The sequence below is a fragment of the Garra rufa genome, chromosome 25 (assembly GCF_049309525.1).
Source record: "Garra rufa chromosome 25, GarRuf1.0, whole genome shotgun sequence".
NCBI lineage: Eukaryota > Metazoa > Chordata > Actinopteri > Cypriniformes > Cyprinidae > Garra > Garra rufa.
The window spans coordinates 2,065,207-2,071,998 of record NC_133385.1 but is presented as its reverse complement, the minus strand read 5'-3'; the positions used below and the strand labels follow the sequence as shown (position 1 = coordinate 2,071,998).

Below are 6,792 nucleotides of genomic sequence, written 5' to 3'. Positions count from 1 at the left end.
ATGCTAAAGACTTGCTAATCATACTAGCAACATGCTAGTAACATGCTAATCATGCTAGAAACAGGCTATCAACATGCTAGTAACTTGTTATTCATGCTAGTAACATGCTAATCGTGCTAGAAACAGGCTAGCAACATGCAAGTAACCCACTAATCATGCCAAAACATGCAAGTACCTTGCTAGTAACTTGTTAATCATGCTAACAACATGCTAACAACAAGCTAATCATGCTTGAAACAGGCTAGCAACATGCTAGTAACTTGTTAATCATGCTAGCAACATGCTAGTAACTTGTTAATCATGCTAGCAACTTGCTAGAAACATGCTAATCATGATAGAAACAGGCTACCAACATGCTAGTTACTTGCTAATCATGCTAGCAACATGCTAGAAACATGCTAATCATGCTAGAAACAGGCTACCAACATGCTAGTTACTTGCTAATCATGCTAGCAACATGCTAGAAACATGCTAATCATGCTAGAAACAGGCTACCAACATGGTAGTTACTTACTAATCATGCTAGCAACATGCTAGAAACATGTTAATCATGCTAGAAACAGGCTACCAACATGCTAGTTACTTGCTAATCATGCTAGCAACATGCTAGAAACATGCTAATCATGCTAGAAACAGGCTACCAACATGGCAGTTACTTGCTAATCATCCTACCTACATGCTAATGACTTGCTAATCATGCTAGCAACAGGCTAATCACATTAGAAACAGGCTAGTGACTTGCTTATCATGCTAGCAACATGCTAATCACGTTCAAAACAGGCTATCAACATGCTAGAAACTTGTTAATCATAACTTGTAATCATGCTAGCAACATGCTAGTAACTTGTGTACATATATACTATTTTTTAAACATAATATCTAATAATAATATAATTATTTATTTTTACAGGATGTCATGTGATCTAATGATTTGAGTCCATCAAGATCCAAATAAATAAAGTGATGAAGTATTTTAGTCACTCAATAAATAAAGTATATTAATATGTTTATGTATCAAATAAACAATTTTCTAATTAAATTTCAAATGCAAAAATATCTATATTTTGATATCTACCATTACTGTGATTTAAACAACTCACTCCATATAAACTCACTACTAAACTGTTTTTTGTTTTGTTTGTTTGTTTTTTTTTAGCATTTTTTGTCTTTTTTTTTTCAGCAAAATGTTAAAAAGTTAAATATTTACTTCAGAACCAAATTTACAAAATACATAAAGTATTGTTTCCTGAAAAAAAAATGGAGTGCTTTTAAGCTTTTACTTAAAACAAGAACAAATATCTGCCAGAGGGGTCAGAAAAATGCATCTCAAGTAAATGTATCTTGATTTAAGAATGTAGATATTTGTACTGGAAAACAGTCTTAACAAATCATTCACTGCATTCCCCTACAAAAAGCCTGCTAAAACAAGGTTTGCTTGATTTAGCGTAGCCTGGCAGACAAACAAAGCCTCGCTCAAGCGGCAGCATTAAATAAACCGCTCAGTAGATTTGATGTAATTGAGCCAATTCTCCGCCAAAGTAGAGCGATGCTGTGGCGCTGCGTTTACACAGGAAATCTCCAGAATAAACAAAGGCAGGAAGGCAAACAAACAGAAGGAAGGATCGAACGCATACGCCAGTCACCTGGCTTCAGTCCACCGTCAAACATCAGCCAATCACACCTCCTAACCCCAGCCTGACAGGCCTGGACGTCTGTTTGCCGGAGCTGTTGGAGATTGACAAACGAGCGAGTATTACTAGAGCAAACACGCTAATGCTGACACTACTTCAGCTTCACTGCATCAATCCCCTGCAAGCTTTAACTCAATATTAGCACATTAACTCATGTGTTTCATGGCAGCAAGATTTCCTCTGCCGTTAGGCCCTGTCTCAAATGGCAGACTTAATGTGCACTAGTGTAGAGTAAGACCACTAGGGTTTAGGATGCGATTTGGGACAGGGCTTTAGTCTCAAGTTCTGACTTAATTTCCCAGAATTCAGCATTTTGTATCGTTTCTCTCCAGAATTCTGAGTTTACATTTGCAATGCTACATTTTTTTTTCCAGAATTTTGCTTTTCCATCTATTAATTCTGAATAATTTCCAGGAATTCTGAGTTTGTATCTTGTAATTTTGACTTTTTTCCCCCAGAATTCTGAGTTTAAATCTCATAATTTTGAATTATTTCCCAGATTTCAGCATTTTGTATCATTTCTCTCCAGAATTCTGAGTTTACATTTGCAATGCTAATTTTTTTCCCAGAATTGTGCATTTATGTCTATTATGTCTACGTCTTGTAATTTTGACTTTTTTCCCCAAAATTCTAAGTTTGCATCTCATAATTTTGAATTATTTCCCAGAATTCTGTATCTAGTATTTTTTACTTTTTTTTTTTGCAAAATTTAGCGTTTACAATACATCTTGTAATTCTGAATTATTTCCCAGAATTTTGCTATTAAATCTTGTAATTTTGACTTTTTTTCCCCCAGAATTCTGAGTTTGCATCTCATAATTTTGAATTATTTCCCAGATTTCAGCATTTTGTATCATTTCTCTCCAGAATTCTGAGTTTACATTTACAATGCTTATTTTTTTCCCAGAATTGTGCATTTATGTCTATTAATTCTAAATAATTTCCAGGAGTTTGTATCTTGTAATTTTGACTTTTTTCCCCCCAGAATTCTGAGTTTGCATCTCATAATTTTGAATTATTTCCCAGAATTCTGTATCTAGTATTTTTTACTTTTTTTTTTTTTTTTTGCAAAATTTAGCGTTTACATCTTGTAATTCTGAATTAGTTCCCAGAATTTTGCTATTAAATCTTGCAATTCTGACTTTTCCCCCAGAATTCTGCGTGTACATTTGCAATGCTAAATTTTCCCCAGAATTGTTTCTTTTTATTTTTACTTATTTCCCAGAATTTGGCATTTACATCTAATAATTCTAAATTATTTCCCAGAATTTCCATCTCAAAATTCAGATTTTTTTCAGATTTTTTTCCCCAGAATTGTGCGTTTACATCTCACAGTTCTGATGTTTTTCTCTAGATGTCTGCGTTTAAATCTGCTCTAATTCTTCATTTGTCTTGACTTTTTTGCCTACAATTCTGCCCAGAATTTGCCCAGAATATTACATTTAGATCTCCAAATTCTGAACTATTTCTGAGAATACTGAATTTGTATCTTGTAATTTTGATTTATTTCCCAAAAATGTTTTCCTCAGATTTCTCCATTTAAATCTTGCAATTCTAACTTTTTTCCCAGTACTCTGAGCCTACATTTGCAATACTGTTGTTGTTGTTTTTTGAAAGAGTATTTTGCATTTACATCCTGTTACTCCAATTCTCAGTTTGTATCTTGTGATTTTGACTTTCTTCCCCATTATTCTGCATTTACATCTTGCAATTCAGTTTAGTTTCCCCAGAATTTAAATCTCGCAATTCTGACTTTTCCCACAATTCTAAGTTTACATTCACAATGCTAACGTTTTTCCCAGAATTTTGATTTACATCTTGCTATTCTGAATTATTTCCCAGAATTCACCATGTCAACTTTTTTTTCTCAAGAATTCTTACTTTTTTGCAAAAACTGATTCAGAATTCTGGGGGAAAAGTCACAATTGTAAAACATATTTCTTTAATTCTGAAAAAAATTCTCAAAGTTCCCCAGAGTTTTATCTTGCAATTCAGAGAAAAAAAAACTAGTTAAAATAAAATTAAAAAAAATTTATTATGAGACCAAATCATGTTTTCATTGTTCAGTAACTCAGGAAAACATGTTTGGGTCACATTTCAAAACTCCAAATCCATCAAAAAAAAAAAAAAATCTTACTTTTAGCACTGTTTCACTTTTTTTTTTTTTTTTTTTTGTTTCTTTGCATTCTGACATTATTTTCAAGGCATGCAACCACATTTCCCTCATACTTTTGACAGGTTTCCTGAGATTAACCCAGCAGTCCTTGTACAGCAGGGTCTTTATACTGCATTTAAAGCATCTATTTAAGGACGTCGGGCCGTGAGGAGCGAGCTGTTGTGACTGTCACATGTCATTTTCTGTCTGGGCCGTGAAAGAAGACAGAAATGTTTGCTAACCGCCACGGGAGAATGAATGACAGTGATCAGTGAGAGTTAGAAATAAAATGAGAAAGAAAGTCTTAAACAAACCTGTATATGCTCCGTAGAAAGGAAACTCTTGACAGCAGTTACATAAGGGTTTTTGATCATTTCTCCTTCCGGATTCAAGCTCAACATCAAGGATCATCTGCAGTTTTTTGTGTTTTGTCCTCAATCGGAGTTCGCTTCAAGGCTCTCAAGTTTCAGAAATCTGTCAGAACAGCAAACAGTGATGCAGAAACATCAAGTGCATGTAAAGGTCAGTGTTTAAAATGCACAGAAATGAACTTAACATTCAGACAAAAGCTGTGATATTAGAGGCTGTACTGAACGATTTCCTGAAGCTCCAGGTGAGCGTCTCTGGATTCTCCTGGACAAATTTCCACAATCATCGGGGTTGTTCTGGCAGCGACTTCTGCATTCCCTGCTTTGATCCTGAAGTCTCTCAGATTCCTGACATGTGGAGAGCGATTGGCAGCCGGAGGGGGATGGAAACGCGATTTCAGGTCCAGACGACACAATACTCACCCTGTGCTGCTGCGTCTCACTCCATCGGCCTGAATCAGTCAAAACAGCACAAGAGCATTATAGAAAACTCAAGTAGGAATCAATTGACCACTGAAAAAATCATATTCTTAATGAGAATTTGAGTCAGTTTCACATGAACGGACTGATTTCTGATGCTCCTCATCTGTGGCACAAAAAAGTGAGAAAATCTGACAAAATACTCATTAAGAATATGATTTCTGGCAGCACAGAACATCACAGTTCAATCACACGTCAGTTTTCTTTCATCAATGCAACACAACAGGCCTGTTTTCACAGATTTACATAAAAGCACTGAATTCTCACGCTCCTCAGGGCTCTTAGAGAAACTGTAAAAGTCCATTCAATTCTATTTTTTGATTTTCAAGGACTTCAATCACTTTTCTATTTCAAATTCTAAAAAAACTAAATAGATAAATTAAAATATACTAATAAAAATAAAGTGAAGTATGACAATTAAAGTATTACAAAGTATACTGCACTTTTACTATAGTAAAACCATTTTTTCTTTGTTTTCTTTTTATAACTGTACTGCCTTAATGGTTTGAGAACTCTTCAAGAAAAAAAATCTGACTTGTCTGATCATTTGATAAATGAAATGATTCGCTATCCACGCTATGAAGATCCGATCTGAAGCAAAATATTTGTGAACCCGCACCAAAGTTCTGATCTAAATCAAATGATTCACGAACCATTATTTCAGATCAGGACTCAGGGCGCGTATCGCAAATAATTTGAATCAGATTGGAACTTTGCTTATCACAAATCATTTGATTTCGATCGGGACTTCAAACCGCGAATCATTTGGTTTGAATCATTTGATTCGCGAAATGATTCATGGACCCGTTCTGATCGAAATCAATTTCCCCTTCCAATCTAAATCAAATGATTCACGATACGCGATCCGATTTTATTAGATTTCATTTGATTTGAATCATTCCATTGAATCATTTGATTTGAATCATTTGATTCGCGAAATGACTCACAAACCCATTCTGATCTAAATCAAATAATTTAGGATATGATTGGAGTACTTTGAAATCTAATTTCATTTGATTTTGATCGGGACTTCAAACCGCGAATCATTTGATTTGAATCATTTGATTTGAATCATTTAATTTGAATCATTTGATTCGCGAAATGACTCACAAACCCATTCTGATCTAAATTAAATAATTTAGGATATGATTGGAGTGCTTCGAAATCTAATTTCATTTGATTTTGATCGGGACTTCAAACCGCGAATCATTTGATTTGAATCATTTGATTTGAATCATTTGATTCGCGAAACACAAACCCATTCTGATCTATATCAATTGATTCGCGATACGTATTTCTATTGAAGCACTTCGAAATCTAATTCGATTTGATTTCGATCGGGACTTCAATTCGCAAATCATTTGATTTGAATCATTTGATTTGTGAAATGATTCATGAACCCGTTCTGATCTAAATCAATTGATTCGTGATACGTGATTCGATTGGAGCACTTCAAAATTTGATTTTATTTGATTTCGACTGGGACTTCAAATCGTGAATCATTTGTTTTGAACCATTCGATTCGTGATATGATTCACAAACTCATTCTGATCCAAATCAAATGATTCGCGATCTAATTGGAGTTCTTCGAAATTTGATATAATTTGATTTTGATTGGGAATTTAAATCGCGAATCATTTGATTTGTGAAATGATTCAGGAACCCGTTCTGATCTAAATCAAATGATTCGCGATCCGATTGGAGTTCTTCGAAATTTGATCAGAAAAATCTAATTATATTGCATTGTGAATCAGAAACACATGATTCACAATGCAATAGGAATGCTTCAAAATTTAATTTTTTTAATTTCACTCAGGACCTCAAATCATGAATCATTTGATTTGAATTAATCAATTCATGAAATGATTCATATACCCCTTCCGATCAAAATCAAATGATTTACAATACGCGATCCGATTGGATCGCTTTGAAATTAGATTTTATTAGATTTTATTAGATTTCATTTGATTTCGATCGGGACTTTAAACCGCAATGAACCGCAAAAACCGAAATGATTCATGAACCTGTTCTGATCTAAATCAATTGATTCGTGATACGTGATTCTATTGGAGCACTTCAAAATTTGATTTTATTTGAT

At 34.1% G+C, this 6,792-nt stretch overlaps 1 long non-coding RNA gene across 1 annotated transcript; it reads right to left on the bottom strand.

The window, feature by feature from the left end:
- Window positions 1–1,598: 1,598 nt before the first annotated feature.
- Window positions 1,599–6,117, bottom strand: LOC141301044 (uncharacterized). The gene is made up of 3 exons (XR_012342087.1): window positions 4,442–6,117; window positions 4,161–4,320; window positions 1,599–1,725 (listed from the first exon to the last, which is right to left on the bottom strand). It is a non-coding gene; the product is annotated as an uncharacterized lncRNA (long non-coding RNA).
- Between the last annotated feature and the right edge of the window lie 675 nt (window positions 6,118–6,792).